Source organism: Dendrobates tinctorius, unplaced genomic scaffold, assembly GCF_039654945.1.
Source record: "Dendrobates tinctorius isolate UK_male_01 unplaced genomic scaffold, ASM3965494v1 ptg000205l, whole genome shotgun sequence".
NCBI classification, from domain to species: Eukaryota; Metazoa; Chordata; class Amphibia; order Anura; family Dendrobatidae; genus Dendrobates; species Dendrobates tinctorius.
The window spans coordinates 11,631,416-11,655,446 of record NW_027361872.1 but is presented as its reverse complement, the minus strand read 5'-3'; positions in this window follow the sequence as shown (position 1 = coordinate 11,655,446).

Sequence of the window (24,031 nt, the reverse complement as noted above, 5' to 3'; positions counted from 1 at the left end):
GTGCTCTCCAAATGCAACGTGGCGTCTGATCTCAATTCCAGCCAATTCTGCGTTGAAAAAGTCAAATGGTGTTCCTTCCCTTCCAAGCTCTGCCATGCACCCAAACAGTGTTTTACCCCCAGATATAGGGTATCAGCGTACTCAGGACAAATTGCAAAACAACTTTTGGGGTCCAATTTCTCCTGTTACCCTTAGGAAAATAAAAAATTGGGAGCAAAAAAATCATTTTTGTGGAAAAAATGATATTTTTATTTTCACGCCCGGGCGTTATAAACTTCTGTGAAGCACTTGGGGGTTCAAAGTGCTCACCACTAGAGTTGAGCGAAACGGGTCGAAAAATTTCAAAAGTCGGGTTTCATGAAACGAAACCCGACCCTAGGGTGAGGTCGGCCACGAGCTCGGCGACTTTAGCGCCAAAGTCACGTTTCAAAAGTTTGTTTTCCGCCCTTTTTCAGCCAATCAGGATCCACGGACCCTGTGGGCAACGTGATGACATAGGCAGGGATCACCACCATCTTTCAGAAGGGCATGCAAGTGATTGGCTTGCTTTGGGGGGCGTCACAAGGGGTATAAAAGGGCGTGCACGCCGACCGCCATGTTACTCATGCTGATCTCAGAATAGGGAGAGTTGCTGCTGCTGCTGATTCTGTAGGGAGAGCGTTAGGCAGGGAAGAAGACACCAAAAACTGCTTCTGCTGCTAGCGATTTTGCCTGTACAACACACCAGTCACTGTGTGGCAGTGCAAGTGGAGGCTATATTTTGTTGGATCAGCTGTGTTGGTTGCTAGGCTGCCTTATAAGGCTTCCTGATAGCTGCATTGCTGTTTTCCCACTGCTCTGCAAACTGCTTTTTTAAAAGCAATCCAAATTTTTTTTTGTCCTGTGAGGTACTGAGCGTGCATTTTTTCACACCATACAGCGGTGTACGCTCCTCACACAGTACCGTGTAACAGCTGTTATCACTGCCACAGTGAAGCTATCTGTGTGTGACTCTGTAAGAATAAGTCGAGGACATGTTCCGTTCTTACAGACCTCCACCTTCTAGTTTTGTCTGTTTTTCAAACAGTTAAGTATATTTGCTGTTTGATCACATTCAAAACTATAGAGAGACAGCGTGTGTCAGTCCGTATACTTAAAAAACACGGAGCTTGACAATTTTACGGACACCGGACAGCGGTGTACGTGCACGCTCCTCTCTCAGTACCGTGTAGCGGCTGTTATCACGGCCACAGTGAAGCTATCTGTGTGTGACTCTGTAAGAATAAGTCGAGGACATGTTCCGTTCTTACAGACCTACACTCTAGGGAGATTTCTATTCTGCCCAATTCTATATACACCTTGTAGTTTGTCATACACTAGCCAATTTTGCCTGTGACATAGCGGTGTGATATTCACTGGGCCTCACACAATCCAACAGTGTCCACAAGTGTGTTCAGAAATTCTACATCTCCCCTGTCCTATAGTGACATTTTTCACACCTGCGACATTGAGACTGTGACATAGCGGCGTGATATTCACTGGGCCTCACACAATCCAACAGTGTCCACAAGTGTGTTCAGAAATTCTACATCTCCCCTGTCCTATAGTGACATTTTTCACACCTACAACATTGAGACTGTGATATAGCGGTGTGATATTCACTGGGCCTCACACAATCCAACAGTGTCCACAAGTGTGTTCCGAAATTCTACATCTCCCCTGTCCTATAGTGACATTTTTCACACCTGCGACATTGAGCCTGTGACATAGCGGTGTGATATTCACTGGGCCTCACACAATCCAACAGTGTCCACAAGTGTGTTCCGAAATTCTACATCTCCCCTGTCCTATAGTGACATTTTTCACACCTGCGACATTGAGCCTGTGACATAGCGGTGTGATATTCACTGGGCCTCACACAATCCAACAGTGTCCACAAGTGTGTTCAGAAATTCTACATCTCCCCTGTCCTATAGTGACATTTTTCACACCTGCGACATTGAGCCTGTGACATAGTGGTGTGATATTCACTGGGCCTCACACAATCCAACAGTGTCCACAAGTGTGTTCAGAAATTCTACATCTCCCCTGTTCTATAGTGACATTTTTCACACCTGCGACATTGAGCCTGTGACATAGCGGTGTGATTTTCACTGGGCCTCACACAATCCAACAGTGTCCACAAGTGTGTTCAGAAATTCTACATCTCCCCTGTCCTATAGTGACATTTTTCACACCTGCGACATTGAGCCTGTGACATAGCGGTGTGATATTCACTGGGCCTCGCACAATCCAACAGTGTCCACAAGTGTGTTCAGAAATTCTACATCTCCCCTGTCCTATATACACCTTGTACCTTGTTTTACATTACTATATAGTTTGTGGGATTTTGTGTACATTTTTCCCAAAAATGAGGAAGGCTGGTGGAAGAGGCCGTGGAATTGGGCGGGGGTTGCCAGCTGGTAATGGTGGTGTTGGTGGTGGATCTGATGGTAGTGGCAAAAGCAAAATATGACCGAATGCAGGAGGTGTTCAGCCTGCGTCATCGTCTGGCTCCACAAGGCCTCGAAGGCTTAGTTTTCTAGGAGTTGGCAAACCGCTTTTAAAGCCAGAGCTTCAGGAAAAAGTTTTGGCTTACATTGCTGACTCATCCTCCAGCTCTATCGCCTCCTCTTCTGAAGTTGTAAAAAATAAAAGCACTGAGTCGTCATTGGAGGCTCATGTTCATGAACCACACCTTTCCTTGTGTCCTTCACCCCAACCAAGATTGAAGGATGACGCAGGCCTTACAACTGATTACTCCATGGAGCTGTTTTCACATACCATGCCTGGGTTATCAAGTGAAATGGTGAATTACCCAGGCCAAGATGAATCTGACATGGAGTGCACTGATGCACAGCCACTGATAGATGATTCTGCTGGTACATTCACTCAGAGCACTACATTGTTCTCGCAGTGTAATGAGCCAGATTCTGACCCTGATGAGACTCAGGTGCCCCTTCTCGCATACTATACCACCATACACGGTGACACAGAGGAAGGTGCACATGACATTGAAGAGGAGGTGATGGATGACCCAGTTGTTGACCCAGATTGGCATCCATTGGGGGAAGAGGGTGCTGCTTCCAATAGCTCAGATGAGGAGGAGGAGCATCCACAGCAGACATCGACATCGCAACAGCTGTTATCTGGCAGGCCCGGAGCACTCCAAAGACAGGTTCCAAAAATCAAAAGAGTTGCTGGACAGCTTGTCCAGACGGCCAAAATAGCACAGCGTGCTAGGCCGCAAAATGTCTTCCAAAGTAGGAAGAGTGCAGTGTGGCACTTTTTTGAACAAAATCCTCATGATCAGGCCAAGGTTATCTGTAAGAAGTGCGCAAAGACCTTTAGCCGAGGGAAAAATCTGAAAAATTTGAATACCAGTTGCATGCTTAGACATTTAACCAGCATGCACTTGCAAGCGTGGACACAACAACAAACCTCAAGTACCACATGTGCAACTGATCACAAAGAAGGTAGTCAGCAACGCTATATTGTTTCCCCCACTGTAAGCCCACCGGATAGCACAGCAGCAAATGTTGAGGTGTCGTTGCAAGGCCAAAGCAGTCAGGGAATCCCACTGTTATATCAACGAAAGACTGAATCTAGGCCATCAGAAAGAACACCAACTCCATTACCATCATCAACCCACTCTCAGTCCGCCCTGTCCACCGCTAGTTCCACCATATGCAGCTCTCAAGTCCAGCTCACCCTCCCAGAGACTATGAGTAGGTCAAGAAAGTACTCAGTCTCTCATCCGCGTACACTGGGTTTGAACGCCCACATTGCCAAACTAATCTCGTTAGAGATGATGCCCTATCGGTTGGTGGAAAGCGCAGATTTCCGCGAACTCATGGCCTATGCAGTACCACGCTATGACCTACCCAGTCGCCACTTCTTCTCTCGCAAAGCCATCCCAGCCCTCCACCATCATGTGAAAGACCGCATTGTCCATGCACTCAAGCAGTCAGTGAGTGGAAAGGTGCACCTCACAACAGATGCATGGTCCAGTCGGCATGACCAGGGCCGTTACGTGTCCATCACTGCGCACTGGGTTAATATGGTGGATGCAGGGTCCACAGGGGACAACGGTGGTGGGACAGTGCTGCCTAGCCCATGGTATAGGAAACAGTTGGCTGTAGGCGTTCGACCCTCCTCCTCCTCCTCCAGAAGCGAAAGCTCGTCCACAGAGCGCAGTCGTATGAGCACTCCATCTGCAGCTGCCACTGTTGCACACGAGGTGTCCCCCTATCGAGCAGCTAGTGGAAAGCGTCAGCAGGCTGTGTTGCAGATGATGTGTTTGGGCGACAGACACACAGCGGAGGTGGTGGCCGAGTACTTTCAGCGACAAACTGAGTCATGTCTGGGCAGTATACATCTTGAGGCAGGCAAGGTAGTTAGTGATAACGGCCGTAATTTTGTGGCAGCCATAGCCCTTTCAAAACTCAGCCACATACCTTGGTGCAGTGCTTCCTCAACAATTATCCGGAGTTAACAGCCCTGCTCCAGAAGGTGCGAAGACTGTGCGCGCTCATCCGCCGGTCGCCTGTACACTCCATTTGTATGCAGAAGCTGCAGCGATTGCTCCACCTTCCCAACCACCGCCTCATTATCGACATTGCAACAAGGTGGAACTCCACCCTGCACATGGTTGAGCGGCTGTGCAAACAGAGGCAGGCCATAATGCATTTGTGGGAGGATACACGGCCAGGCACTTTGAGAGCAGACATGGAGTTGACAGGTGTGCAGTGGTCGAAGCTGAAAGACCTCTGTAAAGTCCTTCAGTGTTTTGAGGAATGCACACGTCTGGTAAGCGCAGACGACGCCATCCTAAGCATGAGCATCCCACTTATGCGTCTGCTCATGCAAACTTTGACGCACCTTAAGGAGCAGGCGTCTGCAGCCAATATTGACGAGGAGGAAGAGGAGGAGGGAATCCTTGATGACATTCAGCCATTGTCTGCTCAGGGGCATCTCCTGGGCGAGGTGGAGGAAGAAGAGGAGGAGGAGGATGATGATGGGGATGATTACTTAGGGGAGGAGGATGCATCTCGTGGGGCAAGTGAAAATGTTGGCGTGGCAAGGTCTGGTACAGGGTTTGTGCGTGACTGGAGGGATGTGGATTTGCCAGAACGTGCTCCTCCAACCAGCACTCGCAGTGCTTCATTGACACCGGGAACATTGGCCCACATGTCAGATTATGCCTTGCAGATCCTAAAAAGGGACCCCCGCATTGCCAAAATGATGAACGATGACGACTACTGGTTGGCCAGCATCCTGGATCCACACTATAAAAGCAAATTACAAAACATCATGCCACACGAGAACCTTGACCTAATATTGGCTAATAAACAAGCAACTCTGGTAAACCGGTTGGTTGAGGCATTCCCAGCACACAGCAGCGGTGATGGTTCTCACACGAGCCGTACGGGCCGGGGGCAGCTTGGCAGAGGTGTTCGTGGTGCACACAGCAGAAGTGGCGTTGGAGACAGGGGTTTCATGACAAGGTTGTGGACTGATTTTTCAAGTACCGCTCACACAACTGGTAATACTGCATCGATGGAAAGTGATAGGAGACAGCAGTTGTCAACTATGGTTACAAACTACTTTTCCTCCCATATCGATGTTCTCCTGCACAGGTCATTCCCCTTTGACTATTGGGCCGCTAAACTGGACACCTGGCCTGAATTGGCACAATATGCCTTACAGGAGCTCGCTTGCCCAGCTGCAAGTGTACTATCGGAAAGAGTCTTCAGTGCAGCTGGATCAATCCTGACAGAAAAAAGGACCCGTTTGTCAACCCAAAATGTGGATGATCTAACCTTCATTAAAATGAACCATGCATGGGTTTCCAAGGATTTTGTCCCACCTTCCCTTGATGACACATAGGTTGCCAGAAAAATGGCTTGCTTTGGTCCTCCTCCTATTCCGCGAACTTGACCTATTTCGCCTTTTGCAGCAGCTGAATTTCCCACATCAAGATATGCCACTTTGTAAACCGCCCTAACTGGGCTGCCCCCCCATGGCCGGGGTCACCACCTAGCGCACGAAACCGTGTGAGTGCCGTTGCCCTGGACAGGTGGGTAGGCCGACTCTTGGGCGCGGGCACTGGCACAGGGTCCCTCATAGAGCAATCAAGTGTCTCTGACGGTGGTGGTGCACACCCGCCGTCGGACACACCGCCGTACTATGAGGGGCCCAGTGCCAGTACCGACGCCCACGAGTGTGCCCCCCTTGCTTGGGCAGGGCCCCAGCATTTGCAATGTTTACCTCTCCCTGCTCCTCCGCTGTGTAGTCTGGGCTGTCAAATCCTTCACTGGGAGTGCCACTACAAATTGATTGAACTGAAAGATGATGGTTAAGATGTAGCTATGCATTGTCCTGCTGGCCGGGCTCTAGCTCCAGATGATCAATGGCTTCCATTTCTTATGGATGTCGACTCACAATGACATGCAGTGGTGGTTTATCATCAGCTTTCACAGTTTTCCTACTCACAAACGTGTGACATTCCGGCGCACATTTTAAAATGTGCCCTCTCATGCCAATCAAATAGAATCGCCTACGGCCTGTGGCTTCTGCCTTTTGCACTCCAAAGTTACGTGACAGATCATGATAGTCAGTGAGCACCATGTTTACATCGCTCCCTGTGATAAAAATTTGATTGAGATGAGTAACAGTGATGGAATCAACGCAAGTGCGATACAGCAAGACTTTATTCACAAAAAAATGTTTTCACTGTCTCAACACACAAATTAATTGAGGGTCAGCATCGCCTATGAGAATTGTGACGGAAGTTTTTCCCGTGAATAATAATTCCTAGATTTCTGCAATCACTAGCCTTTATGTCAGTAATTGTGTGCATCTCATTTCCTATTGCGGAGAGGCTGGACTGTATTACTGAGACAGAAATATATATGAAGATTTAAAAATAACACCAAAAGTAAATAGCTGTGTACGCCTCAAATGCATTTCCTTTTTTCCACTTTTTAGATTGCTGTGTAATCCATACTGAGAACACGGAGATTTTACATGTTTAAACTATGCTATATATACCTGCTATCCAGTGATAAAGTACCCTTTCTCAACTTTGTACAATCTGGTCAAATCCATACTGGGCCTGAGAACATCTGAGTCTGCCTCCTGATCTATAGACATATATTTTTAATGTGTAAACTAGGCTACATATATACGTGTTATCCGGTGAACCTGTACCCTTTATCAACTTTCTACAATGTTGTTGAATCCATACTGGGCCTGAGAACGGCTGCCGAGCTGTTAAGCAAGCTACAGCACCTGTGGTTTGGACACGTAATTTTTTCAGGAATGACGGTTAGGCCTAACTCCGGAATTGCGGTTGACCTGAACTTACTGGGAAATCATCGTTCGTTCGTGGGGAATAATCTGAATCCCAGATCCCCATCACTAACGGAGTTCAGCAGGTTATCTGCACCTGTAAGCGACAAAAGCTGGTCCTTTCAGTGTAGCGTGCATGCAGCCCTGGACATGTACGGGAATGCTAGACCTGTTATTGCTCGATCTCACGTGCCAGAGCCTCGCTTATCCCTCTAGTAAGCTTGACGCGTACTGCGGGGGCATGCCGGAGTCTCGGTTGTTAACGGAATAAAGCTGAGAAATCGCTAGCACAACTACAAACACACATACCACACCACACACAGAATCGAAAAAAGCTTTCAAAGTGTGCATCTTTTCTTTAGGTGGCATGGTTGTGGTTTCCCGGGTGGAGTCCAATTATGTCACAGGCTCCACTCCTGGTGGTACCCTTTTGGACATTCCTTTAAGGTTCAGCTTTGCAATCATACTGCCCCCGGAAACCAAAAACTTTGCCTTCATTGACGCTGTTTGGAGGTTTGTGGGAATAACGCTGCCCGATCAGCAGTTGGCATATGGGTCGCCCTCCCAGGGCTGTGGGGTACTCGGTAGCGGGCCGGTGTCAGTGGGATGTGTCACAGCACCGGTGACCCGGACGGTGGCCCTGGGCGCCCATGTAAATGGCGTGGTATAATGGTAAAGAGTTTATATAGATAGTTTGACGCCACCTGTGGTGTTCGGCAACATAGATGTTAGGCCGACGCTGCATGCAGATCCTCTGGGACTGATGGTGTTGTGCAGCAAAGATGGTGAAGCTCCCCACAGGTGGAGCTGGAGTCCAAGGGAAGTGTAGATGTAGTGATGGGGGAAAGGCACAGGCGGTGTAGGTGCTGGTACCCAGATGTAGCGGTGCTGGAATAACTGTATGACACCAGAGCGTGCAGTTCCAAAGCTTTACTCACAGTCTGCAGGTTACAGAGATGCCTGCCTCCGTGCTGTGTCCTCCGGGTCAGGACCTCAGCCAACCTCCGGGACCAAAATGGAAAGCTCCCTTCCAACACTCCGCCAACATGTACCTTCCTGAACGTCTCCTTTCTAGCGCTTGTGGGGGAAGCACTCACAAGACCGTGGTTCACTGAAGCGCCTCCTGTCTAACAGATGTTCCTCAGACTTTACTTGTATGGCAGACAGCTGTAGCCTTTTCCTTCTGGCTCCCACACGTCGATGCTGGGGCCTCAGAGCCTTAGTTGGGTACAGAGCATTTATAGCTGCTACTTCCCCCGGTTTCTGCTGCAGGAACGTCAGTGTCCCTAAAAACTCGGAGACCGGAATCGGGACCATGCGCTCCAGCTAGGAGTGAGCCTTAACTCTGCTCATCCTCCAGCTCCCCTTCTCACGTCCACACACTTCCCCTTCCCTGCACAGAGTGCACTAACTTACCTCCTCCCGACCACAGAGAGCAGCTCCTCAGCAGTCAGGTTCAGAGGTCTCCCTGCTAGCCTGGAGTGGGAAATGTGTCGAGTGTTGGTTTCACTGCTAGAGAGATCCTTTGTTGCTCCCAAGCTTGACAACACACTCCCTAGGAGGAAGGTAATGCCACAGTGGCGACCGTTCTCTTGGGGACGCCACAAGTGCACCGAGGCCCAGCCATTGCTGGATGATGCTGCTGGTACATTGACCCAGACCACTACATTCCCCTCGCACTCTACACTGCCAGAATCTGACCCAGAGGAAACTCAGGTTCCCCTTCCCACATACTATACCACCTTACACGGTGACAAAGAGGAAGGTGCAGATGAAAGTGCAGGTTCCTTGAGCAGGTGGGGGTGGCATACTCATGGGTGATGGCACTGGCACAGGGCACCGCATAGTACGCAAAAGTGTCTCTGCCGGTGGGAGGGCCTAAACAGCCAAGTGCAGTGAGATGGAAGATGGGGACGACAAGGAGTTCAGAGTAGTGCTGGGATTCCCTAGCAAGGAGACTTATGTAATTGTTTTCAATGTTGGGACAGCAATTTTTGGGGAGCACTATACTCTGGTGAATGATATATGGGGCCCACCATACACTGGAGCATTCCAAAGGTAGACATCAGACACTGGAGCAGCATTTACAGGGCCCATTATACACTAGAACAGTAGAAATGGGGCCCATTATATATGGAGCATTATTTGGGCCCATAAGACAGTGGAGCTTCATCCATTGGGACCAACATATACTATAGCATTATGTGGAGCTCATCATATACGGTTTGAAACATTATATGGGATCAATGATTCCATATGGAGAAATATATGGGCCTCATTACTCTGTATAGCGCACTAAGCGCTGGCCATAATACTGTATGGAGTTATATACTGTCCGTTTTTGGAGGTATTGGAGAATTTAAAATGGATATCAGTCATGAGATGTAAGAAGTGAAGTATTTTTCATTGTACTATACTGCTATTTCTCTGCCGTATCGGAGCATCATGAGTTGTGGTATGTGTTAAAGGGGCGCTCTTTGGCCCTGGGCCCACGAAAACCAGGAGGCAGCCCTACCCCTCCACAACTGTAGCCAAATAAACCCCATTTTTCAGTGCGTAACTAGTATTATGAAGTAAATTAAGGTTGACAAGCTTAAGTAATAAGAATTGATGCTTTTGGCATTCAAATGGGCACTGTAGGTGTGTTTCCTGTCCTCCTCTCACTGCAGACTTTAATTCCCCATTGACTTACATTGGGTTTCGTGTTTCGGTCGGACCCCCAACTTTTCCCTATAGTCAGCCGATTTTGCTCGACCCGACTTTTGGAAAAGTCGGGTTTCATGAAACGAAACTCGACCCTAAAAAACCAAAAGTCGCTCAACTCTACTCACCACACATCTAGATAAGTTCCGTGGGGGGTCTAGTTTCCAAAATGGGGCCACTTGTGGGGAGTTTCAATAGTTTAGGTACATCAGGGGCTCTCCAAACGCACATGACACCCGCAGACCATTCCATCAAAGTCTGCATTCCAAAACGTCACTACTTCCCTTCCGAGCCCCGACGTGTGCCCATACGGTAGTTTTCTCCCACATATGGGGATCAGTAAATGATCATGTTTGTGGAAAAAATACGATTTTTTTTATTTTCATGCCCGGGCATTATAAACTTCTGTGAAGCGCTTGGGGGTTCAAAGTGCTCACCACACATCTAGATAAGTTCCTTAGGGGGTCTAGTTTCCAAAATGGGGTCACTTGTGGGGGGTTTCCACTGTTTAGGTACATCAGGGGCTCTCCAAAGGCAACATGACACCCGCAGACAATTCCATCAAAGTCTGCATTCCAAAACGTCACTACTTCCCTTCCAAGCCCCGTCGTGTGCCGATACAGTAGTTTTCTCCCACATATGGGGTATCAGCGTACTCAGGACAAATTGTACAACAACTTTTGGGGTCCATTTTCTCCTGGTACCCTTGGGAAAATAAAAAAATTGGGGACTAAATGATGTTTGTTGAAAAAATACAATTTTTTTATTTTCACTTTCCGGTTGTGTTTCTTTCTACATGTCCAGAAAGAGCATAGCTGTCTGGTATTTGCCAGAAGGTTGAAAACATCTGATAGAATACACAAAACTTCATTCGAGCCGGAATTGAACCAGCGACCTAAGGATTGCTAATTTAGATCTACAGTCCTCCGCTCTACCAGCTGAGCTATCGAAGGCTTGATTTAGCCATTGTTGAAAGTCTTCAAGGTTTGGACGTGTGTGCCACGAGCAGGTGGCAAAAACAAGTCACGCGGCCAACTGAAAAAGGCATCCAAAGATAGTATTGGAGAATGCGGGCATCGATCCCGCTATCTCTCGCATGCTAAGCGAGCGATCTACCACTTGAGCTAATCCCCCATGCCCAACGAACGCCATTATCAGTTTCACGCCACACCATGTCACAGTTTACTTATAGTCAAATGTGCCATTGAGTGCTTTTTTTTTTTTTTTTTTTTTAAGTACAGATTCCTTTCTCCCATATTTGAAGAACATCTACGGAGTTCACAATGTGAATTATGGCCTACAAATACAGTCGAGCAATTTTCTAGCAAACCATTTCTATGTATGTAGAGAACCAGACTGGGGGAGTGAAAAAAACTTACCTAGTTTGTAGAAAAAAGTTGTAATGCAGCACAATCCCAAGCGAAAAGATTGACCTTTTATGGTTTGGTTTGAATATAGAAAATGCTGAGAGGTCGCGAATCTCCTTCTGGTCCTTTGGCACGAGTTGTACTGGGATTTAGGATTTTGACTAGTGTTTTTGATCCGAGACACGTTTGCTGTTGACAGAAAAGTTCAGTTGATATGCAATGATGAAGTTTATAAAACACAACTATTTAGCAGAGGTTGGTTTCGATCCATCGACCGCTGGGTTTCACAATGTGAATTATGGCCTACAAATACAGTCGAGCAATTTTCTAGCAAACCATTTCTCTGTATATAGAGAACCAAACTGGGGGAGTGAAAAAAAACTTACCTAGTTTGTAGAAAAAAGTTGTAATGCAGCACAATCCCAAGCGAAAAGATTGACCTTTTATGGTTTGGTTTGAATATAGAAAATGCTGAGAGGTCGCGAATCTCCTTCTGGTCCTTTGGCACGAGTTGTACTGGGATTTAGGATTTTGACTAGTGTTTTTGATCCGAGACACGTTTGCTGTTGACAGAAAAGTTCAGTTGATATGCAATGATGAAGTTTATAAAACACAACTATTTAGCAGAGGTTGGTTTCGATCCATCGACCGCTGGGTTTCACAATGTGAATTATGGCCTACAAATACAGTCGAGCAATTTTCTAGCAAACCATTTCTCTGTATATAGAGAACCAAACTGGGGGAGTGAAAAAAAACTTACCTAGTTTGTAGAAAAAAGTTGTAATGCAGCACAATCCCAAGCGAAAAGATTGACCTTTTATGGTTTGGTTTGAATATAGAAAATGCTGAGAGGTCGCGAATCTCCTTCTGGTCCTTTGGCACGAGTTGTACTGGGATTTAGGATTTTGACTAGTGTTTTTGATCCGAGACACGTTTGCTGTTGACAGAAAAGTTCAGTTGATATGCAATGATGAAGTTTATAAAACACAACTATTTAGCAGAGGTTGGTTTCGATCCATCGACCGCTGGGTTTCACAATGTGAATTATGGCCTAAAATACAGTCGAGCAATTTTCTAGCAAACCATTTCTCTGTATATAGAGAACCAAACTGGGGGAGTGAAAAAAAACTTACCTAGTTTGTAGAAAAAAGTTGTAATGCAGCACAATCCCAAGCGAAAAGATTGACCTTTTATGGTTTGGTTTGAATATAGAAAATGCTGAGAGGTCGCGAATCTCCTTCTGGTCCTTTGGCACGAGTTGTACTGGGATTTAGGATTTTGACTAGTGTTTTTGATCCGAGACACGTTTGCTGTTGACAGAAAAGTTCAGTTGATATGCAATGATGAAGTTTATAAAACACAACTATTTAGCAGAGGTTGGTTTCGATCCATCGACCGCTGGGTTTCACAATGTGAATTATGGCCTACAAATACAGTCGAGCAATTTTCTAGCAAACCATTTCTCTGTATATAGAGAACCAAACTGGGGGAGTGAAAAAAAACTTAGCTAGTTTGTAGAAAAAGATGTGATGCAGCACAATTTAGCAGAGGATGGTTTCGATCCATCGACCTCTGGGTTATGGGCCCTGCACGCTTCCGCTGCGCCACTCTGCTTGTGTTAACACTGGTGGGTTCAAAGTGCTCACCACACATCTAGATAAGTTTCTTAGGGGGTCTAGTTTCCAAAGTGGTGTCATTTGTTGGGGGTTTTCACTATCGCTAGCAATATCGCTGTAACGTCACTGATTTTGTGACGTTATAGCGATATTGCTAGCGATATCGCTATGTGTGATACTTACCTCCGACCGGCTCCCCTGCTGATTATCGCTGATCGCGCGAGAACGTCCTGGACCATTTCTCGTTGGGCGCTTCCTGCTGGGCTTCCTGTGGCGTCGACGAGTGACGCGTGGACGCGGGCGGGAGGATGTCTTCATCGCCGCGTCTGACAGGTAAGTAGCGACCCCCGACCTCTGCTATATCGCTGGTGAGATCTGCCTGTTTGGCAGCTCACTAGCGACCACTTAGCGATGCACCAGCGATCCATATCGTTGTCGGGATCGCTCGTGCATCGCTAAGTAAAGGTACCCTTACAGTTATGGTCTCTAAAACAAACTCTCTAGTATTTCAGGTCTATTCATCTTTATTATCGACACTCGTCATACACTCCCCTCTTTCCCTCCCCATTCTGTTAAGACTAGATTAGTCATGTTATATTTGTTTTTCTACAAATATTTAAAAATTAAGATAACAAAGTCAAGGATAACGTATGACATATTGTGTCTTTTCCTATGTACTTCCCCCTGCGAGGGGATCCTTGTACTCTAATGTGAATGTATTTCATGTTTAATGATGTTTCCTTTTTTTCAATAAAACCGTTGAAACTAAAATTACTGCTATTGTGAACAGTTAAGCAAGTTGAAGATGAAATTACCTCTAAAAGGCCTAAAGTTACAGATGACACATTTCCTTTGTATTGTAGCAAAAAAAAACCCATTATATATATATATATATATATATATATATATATATATATATACATACACAGTTGTGGCCAAAAGTATTGACACCCCTGCAATTCTGTCAGATAATACTCAGTTTCTTCCTGAAAATGATTGCAAACACAAATTCTTTGGTATTATTATCATTTAATTTGTCTTAAATGAAAAAACACAAAAGGGAATGAAGCAAAAAGCAAAACATTGATCATTTCACACAAAACTCCAAAAATGGGTCAGACAAAAGTATTGGCACCCTCAGCCTACTACTTGGTTGCACAACCTTTAGCCAAAATAACTGCGACCAAACGCTTCCGGTAACCATCAATGAGTTTCTTACAATGCTCTGCTGGAATTTTAGCCCTTTCTTCTTTGGCAAACTGCTCCAGGTCCCTGATATTTGAAGGGTGCCTTCTCCAAGCTGCCATTTTTAGATCTCTCCACAGGTGTTCTATGGGATTCAGGTCTGGACTCATTGCTGGCCACCTTAGAAGTCTCTAGTGCTTTCTCAAACCATTTTCTAGTGCTTTTTGAAGTGTGTTTTGGGTCATTGTCCTGCTGGAAGACCCATGACCTCTCAGGGAGACCCAGCTTTCTCACACTGGGCCCTACATTATGCTGCAAAATTTGTTGGTAGTCTTCAGACTTCATTATGCCATGCACATGGTCAAGCAGTCCAGTGCCAGAGGCAGCAAAGCAACCCCAAAACATCAGGGAACCTCCACCATGTTTGACTGTAGGGACCATGTTCTTTTCTTTGAATGCCTCTTTTTTTCTCCTGTAAACTCTATGTTGATGCCTTTGCCCAAAAAGCTCTACTTTTGTCTCACCTGACCAGAGAACATTCTTCCAAAACGTTTTAGGCTTTTTCAGGTAAGTTTTGGCAAGCTCCAGCCTGACTTTTTTATGTTTCGGGGTAAGAAGTGGGGTCTTCCTGGGTCTCCTACCATACAGTCCCTTTTCATTCAGACGCCGACGGATAGTACGGGTTGACACTGTTGTACCCTCGGACTGCAGGGCAGGTTGAACTTGTTTGGATGTTAGTCGAGGTTCTTTATCCAACATCCGCACAATCTTGCGTTGAAATCTCTTGTCAATTTTTCTTTTCCGTCCACATCTAGGGAGGTTAGCCACAGTGCCATGGGCTTTAAACTTCTTGATGACACTGCGCACGGTAGACACAGGAACATTCAGGTCTTTGGAGATGGACTTGTAGCCTTGAGATTGCTCATGCTTCCTCACAATTTGGTTTCTCAAGTCCTCAGACAGTTCTTTGGTCTTCTTTCTTTTCTCCATGCTCAATGTGGTGGTACACACAAGGACACAGAACAGAGGTTGAGTCAACTTTAATCCATGTCAACTGGCTGCAAGTGTGATTTAGTTATTGCCTGTTAGGTGCCACACGTAAGTTACAGGTGCTGTTAATTACACAAATTAGAGAAGCATCACATGATTTTTCGAACAGTGCCAATACTTTTGCCCACCCTCTTTTTTATGTTTGGTGTGGAATTATATCCAATTTGGCTTTAGGACAATTCTTTTTGTGTTTTTTCATTTAAGACAAATTAAATGAAGATAATAATACCAAAGAATTTGTGTTTCAAATCATTTTCAGGAAGAAACTGAGTATTATCTGACAGAATTGCTGGGGTGTCAATACTTTTGGCCACAACTGTAGCTCTGGCAGAAATTAAAAGACTATAGACCACTGCACAGTTATCTATAAATCAGCTTCTCTACATGTCTGACTTCCATTCCAGTGTCAGTTGAATTCCAACCAGAGTACACCTCATTCTACCTAAAGTGCTTCTGATTAGGTGATCACCTGAACCAAGTCTTATTTAACGAAGGAAAGTATAAAAAATCCTGCTGTGGTGTTCACAATCCTCTTGCAATAGAAGCTGGATTGCAAAACAAGTGCATGCCAAAGGAGTTCAAAAGAAAAGTCTTGAGTGAGGAAAAGAAGGGATCAATTCTGGCTAGCAGAGAGATACAGTGAGAGTCATGTTGCCTCCATCCTTAAAATTTCTAAGACAGCAGTCCATTACAACAAGGTCGAGCAGCAGACATTGGAGACAACAAAGCTACAGACCGGCAGAGGGTGAAAATGACTCTCCACTGATCCGGGATGACCGTCTTCTTATTTGAATGTCACTCAGCAACCCCAGGATGACATCAAGTGACCTACAAAAGGAATGGCAAATGGCAGCTGGGGTGAAGTGCATGACAAGAACAGTTTGTAACAGGCTCCTAGATGCAGGGCTCAAGTCATGTAAAGCTAGAAAAAAGCCTTTCATCAATGAGAAGCAATGGAGAGTCAGGCTGAAGTTTGCCAAAGACCATAAGTATTGGACAATAGAGGACTGGAGTAAGTAAGGTAATCTTTTCTGATGAGTCTAATTTTCAGCTTTGACCAACACCTGGTCGTCTAATGGTTAGATGGAGACCTGGAGAGGCGTACAAGCCACAGTGTCTTGTACCCACTGTGAAATCTGGTGGAGGATCGGTGATGATCTGGGGATGCTTCAGCAAGGCTGGAATTGGGCAGGATAATCTTTGCGACGGACATATGAAGCAAGCCGCATGCAAGGTTATCCTGGAAAGACAGTTGATTCCTTCTGCTCAGGCAATGTTCCCCAACTCTGAGGACTGGTTTTTCCAGCAGGACAATGTGCCATGCCACACAGCTAGGTCAATCAATGTGTGTATGAAGGACCACTGTTAGGGCTGGCGGAACGCACCAAATTATAAAATAATAGTAGGTGCGTTCGCAGCCCGGGGTCCACCGTGCAGAGGTGGTACACTGCTGCTAAGTAATGGCGGAAGACTTAAGCGGTGTGAAACCAGTCACACGAGGGTTACGTCACCCAATGTGAACAGGTGCGAACTCTGTTAAAGCACAGAGCTGCACAACCGCTGAACGTAGATGCCGGAGCCTGTTAAGCTCACAAAGCCCGGCCAAAAGAGCGCGCAGTGTACGGCCACAGAACTCTACCCCAGGGACACGGGGTTAGAGTCCTTCTAGGCCCACTGAACGTGTGGCGTCGCTGCCGCGAACGCCGCTATAGACGCTGGCTATGGAGCACGTGCACTGAGGCGTGCCGAGTCCCTGGTGAGGACTAATGCCTGACTCAACCTCTGTCCTACCTATGCCTAAGCCTGGGAGCTAGCAGGCTAGGCTGCAGAACACATGCGTACCAAGGGTAGGGGTTTCTTAATGAGTCATTCACCAGAGACATTCATGCGTGCATACATCACTCCACATAGTCTGTAAATACAGTCTTATCCTAGCGCATGGACGAGCGGCCATGCGAACCTTTTATAGCCGTGAGCGTCCGGGACCCTCCTGGCTTCTCAGATGGGCCAATCCGAATAGGAGCAGGACCTGAGCACGTGACCTTCGATCTCCAATGGGAGATCACTCCACGGGCATGCTCAGTGGCCCAACATGGGGACTTGGTCCCTGGAGAATCTCGCTGCTGAGCAGCATGTATTGACATAACTGTGGCAGAGGTGGCAGCAGCAAGCCAACCCACGGAGTTGGTCTGGGCAGAGTGCCTGGACCAACGAGTTTGCTGAGCAACCTCCTCTGCGGCTGGAGAGGAATGGGAGACCGCTGGAAGTAAGGCTCGGGATTCTCGCTGTGCAGCGACAGAAATCCGACGCCTAACAACCACCACATCAAATCCCTGTCATGGCCATCCCAATCTCCAGACTTGAACCCTATTGAAAACCTCTGGAACGTAATCAAGAGGAAGATGGATAGTCACAAGCCATCAAACAAAGAAGAACTGCTTAAATTTTTGTGCCAGGAGTGGCATAAGGTCACCCAAAAGCAGTGTGAAAGACTGGAGGATAGCATGCCAAGACGCATGAAAGCTGTGGTTAAAAATCATGGTTATTCCACAAAATATTGACTTCAGAACTCTTCCTGAGTTAAAACATTAGAATTTTTGTTTCTAAATGATTATGAACTTGTTTTCTTAGCATTGTTTGAGGTCTGCACGCACTGCATTTTTTTTTGTTATTTTGACCATTTCTAATTTCTGAAAATAAATACAAAATTTAGCGCTTGGAAATTCGAAGACATGTTAAAAATTACAAAAAAGGAAAATGGTCTGATTCAAAAGTTTGGGCACCCTGCATGGTTAGGACCTAGTAGCACTGCCTTTTGAAATTATCACAACTTGTAAACACTTTTTGTAGCCAGTCTTTCAATTCTTGTTTGAGGAATTTTTATCCAATGTTCCTTGGAAAATTCTTCCGGTTCAGTGAGATTCCTGGGTCTTCTTGCATGCGCTGCTATTTTGAGGTCTAGCCACAGATTTTCAATGATGAACAGATCTGTGAGGGCCATTGTAAAACCTTCAGCTTTCGTCTTTTGAGGTAGTCTATTGTGGATTTTGATGTGTGTTTAGAATCTTTAGCCATTTGTTGAAGCCATCCTCTTTTCAACTTCAGCTTTTTTACTGATGGTGTCATGTTTGCATCAAGAATTTGTTAAAATTTCATTGAATCCATTCTTCCCTCTACCCATCAAATCTTCCCTGTGTCATTAGCTGAAACACAACCCGAAAGCATGATTGATCCACCCACCCCCCTGCTTAATGGTTAGCAAGATGTTCTTTTCCTGAAATTCTGTGGCCTTTTTTCTCCACACACACATTTGATCATTGTGGCCAATGAGTTCTATTTTAACCTCTTTTCCAAAATGCATCAGGCTTGTTTAGATGTTCTTTTGCATAATTCTGATGCTGAATTTTATGGTGAGGATGCAGGAGAGGTTTTCTTCTGATGACTCTTCTATGAAGGCCATATTTGTGCAGGTGTCTTTGAACAGTAGAACAATGTACCACAACTCCAGAGTCTGCTAAATCTTTCTATTGCAGTCAAGCGGGGGTTCTAATTTGCCTCTCTAGCAATCCTAAGAGCAGATCTCACTGAAAGTTTGCTTTGTCTTCCATACCTTATCTTGAAATCCACTGTACCTGTTAACTGCCATTTCTTAATGACATTTCTAACTTTGGAAAAAGCAACTTGAAAACGCTTTGGTATCTTCTTATAGCTGTCTCCTGATTTGTGTGCCTCCACCATTTTCATTTCAGAGTACTAGGCAGCTGCTTTTAAAGATCATTTCATCTTCAACTTGCTTAACTTTTACATGCCACTGTATGTGGCATTTAATATGCAATCTCACGTGACCTACTTATTTCCCCTCTGTAGAATAACTTGATTCCTTGAGGAAAATAACATATATTTGCATTTTGTAGATCTTTCTCTAATTAGAATGACGAGTGAGTAATGCAATGAAATAATCTAAAATTAAATTTGTGTCTGAAACTATTGCTTGTCGTGATTTTATTTGAATCATGGTTCACCTTTCTCATATTTCAGTATGTAGTGCATAAATTAACTGTTATTACATCAGGCAATTCCTAAAATAACGTTTTCTTTGTTTCCTGTTCTGCCTGGATAGTAACATTTACAATTTAAATATTCCAGATTATAGGATTTATCTAGATAAATAATAAATAGATTACCTATTATATGGTATAGTAAGAAAATGGTCAACTCACTATACAAGTGCAGTCAATGAGTTTGGACAATCTAATTTTTGAATAGTGCACGCAAATGCATTAATGGCTGCTTTATAATATCTGAGTTGTATACCCTTAAAGGGGTTGTCCAAAACTACAATGTATTTTAATCCTAAATGCTTACCTTTTTAATGTCATAATCTAATCTCTTTTCTGATATACTTTAATTAAAAAGTCCCTATTGTTCCTTCTCTACTTTTTCCAACTGCTTTATTTATTTTTTATTACTTCCTCTGTGATGCTTCGTTTGAGAATCCCAGTGCATACTGGGATAGTCAAAATGTCATCATAAAGTGCTGAGGCTGCTGCAAATGGCGTCACTTTTTGGGGGAAGCACTGGTCTCCACTTTTCCTGGACGCCGGTTATTCTTCTTACAAAGCGCCCTCTTGCTGGCTTGTTACTTCTGATCAGAACCGGCGAGGGAGCGCACTGTCACTGTGCATATTGCACAGTGGCAAAAACCTACTGATCATACTTCGGAATTGACAACCCAATGCATGCTCAGTAGAACGAAGACTAGCCCGGCCCCTACACTAGATTTCATTGATGACGCTTTGTTACAGGAAGAGGGAACTGTGACGGCAACCTCTGCACTCTGATGAGGATGACTCCTTTAACTGTCCCAGTATGCACTGGGATTCTCAAATGAAGAGTCATAAAAAAAAAACTAGTTAAAAAAATAAGAAAAAAAGCTGTTTGAGTAGTGAGGAAACAATAGTCACTTTTAATTAATGTATATTAGAAAAGAGATTAGATTATCACATTAAATATTTATTTTACTCATTTACATAGCGCAATTAATTCCACAGTGCTTTACAGACATTATTGGCACTGTTCCTGATGGGGCTCACAATCTAGATTCCCTATCAGTATGTCTTTGGAATATTGGAGGAAATCGGAGAACCCGGAGGAAACCAACGCAAACACGGGGAGACCACCACTTTAATATAGCACCTATTGAAGTCTATGGGGTGTTGTACTTTTTTCCAAGAAGGATGAGAAAAGTAGGCAAAGATAGTCATTAAAGATAAAGGGTATGAAGCCCATCGTTTGTCACATTTATATGTAATTCATCAAGTTTATCGCACTCCCAAGTTTTTGTTCGATATTGGAGTTAGGCCCGATCCTCGTTGTCCAAGGTGTCGAACAAACACAGCCACCCTACTGTACATGTTATGGTCGTGTCCAAATCTTGAAGCGTTTTGGAGTGGAGTAATAGGGATAATTAATAGAGTATATTCGGTTGAGCTGGGCAGAACCCCCTTTGTATGTATCCTAGGATATATAGAAGACTTGCCAACAGAAGAGGTCGGGAAGTTAGCTGCATCTAGAATGCTTTTTATGGCCAGAAAATTGATAGTCCAGTATTGGATCTCCCACCAAACCCACTCAATTGCAGAATATTTAATAAAAATTAACTGGTTAGTTAATTTAGAAAGAGGTATATATCGCAAGAGAGATTGCATTTCCAAATTTGAAAAAATATGGGCATGTTGGATAGATCATTCTGGTCTTGGGTCGAGTGAGCTGACCAGGTTCAGGTTGGGTCTATCCTGATACGACGACATAAAGGTGGAACAAGATTTGACTCTGACAGAGATTATTACATTACTAGATTAAGGCCCGATGCTATCGCATCGAGAGGATAGTGACACACCTCTTGCCATGTTAACCCTCAATACACACACACCTCCTCAACATACACTCCTCTCACCTTTCACCATCTCCACTCACATCCACTCACTCTTTCACTCCACATACGACCCTTTCTCTCACTCCGTCTCTCATACTCACACTGTCATCGTCGCTGCTCCATGATCCCCGACATCTTCTTCCGCCAGCGCCATCCTGGATCCCGACGTTGTCCACGCCGGCGACATGTTCTTGCGGCCATGCCATCTTGAGTATTCTGAAATCCTGCGAGTGGACATTAGTGGAGATAGTGAAAGGTGAGAGGAGTGTGTGTTGAGGAGTGGTGTGTTGAGGGTTAACATGGCAAGAGGTGTGCTGTGACGTCACCAGTTACAACTGGACGGAAGTTGTCACAACCCGGAAGCTGCTTAGCGCATTTATTATAGTAGATTAAGGCCCGATGCTATCGCATCGAGAGGATAGTGACACACCTCTTGCCATGTTAACCCTCAATACACACACACCGCCTCAACACACCACACCGCCTCAACACACACTCCTCTCACCTTTCACCATCTCCACTCACGTCCACTCACTCTTTCACTCCACATACGACCCTTTCTCTCACTCCATCTCTCATACTCACACCGTCATCGTTGCTGCTCCACGATCCCCGACATCTTCTTCCGCCGGCGCCATCCTGGATCCCGACATTGTCCACACCGGCGACATGTTCTTGCGGCCATGCCATCTTGAGTATTCTGAAATCCTGCGAGTGGACATTAGTGGAGATAGTGAAAGGTGAGAGGAGTGTGTGTTGAGGAGTGGTGTGTTGAGGGTTAACATGGCAAGAGGTGTGCTGTGACGTCACCGGTTACAACTGGACGGAAGTTGTTACAACCCGGAAGCTGCTTAGCGCATTTATTATAGTAGATTAAGGCCCGATGCTATCGCATCAGGAGGATAGTGACACACCTCTTGCCATGTGAACCCTCAACACACAATCCTCCTCAACACACCACACCGCCTCAACACACACTCCTCTCACCTTTCACCATCTCCACTCACGTCCACTCACTCTTTCACTCTACATACGACCCTTTCTCTCACTCCGTCTCTCATACTCACACCGTCATCTTCGCTGCTCCACGATCCCCGACATCTTCTTCCGCCGGCGCTATCCTGGATCCCGACATTGTCCACGCCGGCGACATGTTCTTGCGGCCATGCCATCTTGAGTATTCTGAAATCCTGCGAGTGGACATTAGTGGAGATAGTGAAAGGTGAGAGGAGTGTGTGTTGAGGAGTGGTGTGTTGAGGGTTAACATGGCAAGAGGTGTGCTGTGACGTCACCAGTTACAACTGGACGGAAGTTGTTACAACCCGGAAGCTGCTTAGCGCATTTATTATAGTAGATTAAGGCCCGATGCTATCGCATCGAGAGGATAGTGACACACCTCTTGCCATGTTAACCCTCAATACACACACACCTCCTCAACACACCACACCGCCTCAACACACACTCCTCTCACCTTTCACCATCTCCACTCACGTCCACTCACTCTTTCACTCCACATACGACCCTTTCTCTCACTTCGTCTCTCATACTCACACCGTCATCTTCGCTGCTCCACGATCCCCGACATCTTCTTCCACCGGCGCCATCCTGGATCCCGACATTGTCCACGCCGGCGACATGTTCTTGCGGCCATGCCATCTTGAGTATTCTGAAATCCTGCGAGTGCACATTAGTGGAGATAGTGAAAGGTGAGAGGAGTGTGTGTTGAGGAGTGGTGTGTTGAGGGTTAACATGGCAAGAGGTGTGCTGTGATGTCACCAGTTACAACTGGACGGAAGTTGTTACAACCTGGAAGCTGATTAGCGCATTTATTATAGTAGATTAAGGCCCGATGCTATCGCATCGGGAGGATAGTGACACACCTCTTGCCATGTGAACCCTCAACACACACTCCTCCTGAACACACCACACCGCCTCAACACACACTCCTCTCACCTTTCACCATCTCCACTCACGTCCACTCACTCTTTCACTCCACATACGACCCTTTCTCTCACTCTGTCTCTCATACTCACACCGTCATCATCGCTGCTCCACGTTCCCTGACATCTTCTTCCACCGGCGCCATCCTTGATCCCGACGTTGTCCACGCCAGCGACATGTTCTTGCGGCCACGCCATCTTGAGTATTCTGAAATCCTGCGAGTGGACATTAGTGGAGATAGTGAAAGGTGAGAGGAGTGTGTGTTGAGGAGTGGTGTGTTGAGGGTTAACATGGCAAGAGGTGTGCTGTAACGTCACCAGTTACAACTGGACGGAAGTTGTTACAACCTGGAAGCTGCTTAGCGCATTTATTATAGTAGATTAAGGCCCGATGCTGTCGCATCGGGAGGATAGTGACACATCTCTTGCCATGTGAACCCTCAACACACACTCCCCCTGAACACACCACACCGCCTCAACACACACTCCTCTCACCTTTCACCATCTCCACTCACTCTTTCACTCCACATACGACCCTTTCTCTCACTCCGTCTCTCATACTCACACCGTCATCATCGCTGCTCCACGATCCCCGACATCTTCTTCCACCGGCGCCATCATAAATCCCGACGTTGTCCACGCCGGCGACATGTTCTTGCGGCCACGCCATCTTGAGTATTCTAAAATCCTGCGACTGGACGTTAGTGGAGATAGTGAAAGGTGACAGGAGTGTGTGTTGAGGAGGAGTGGTGTGTTGAGGGTTAACATGGCAAGAGGTGTGCTGTGACATCACCAGTTACAACTGGACGGAAGTTGTTACAACCCGGAAGCTGCTTAGCGCATTTATTATAGTAGATAGATGTA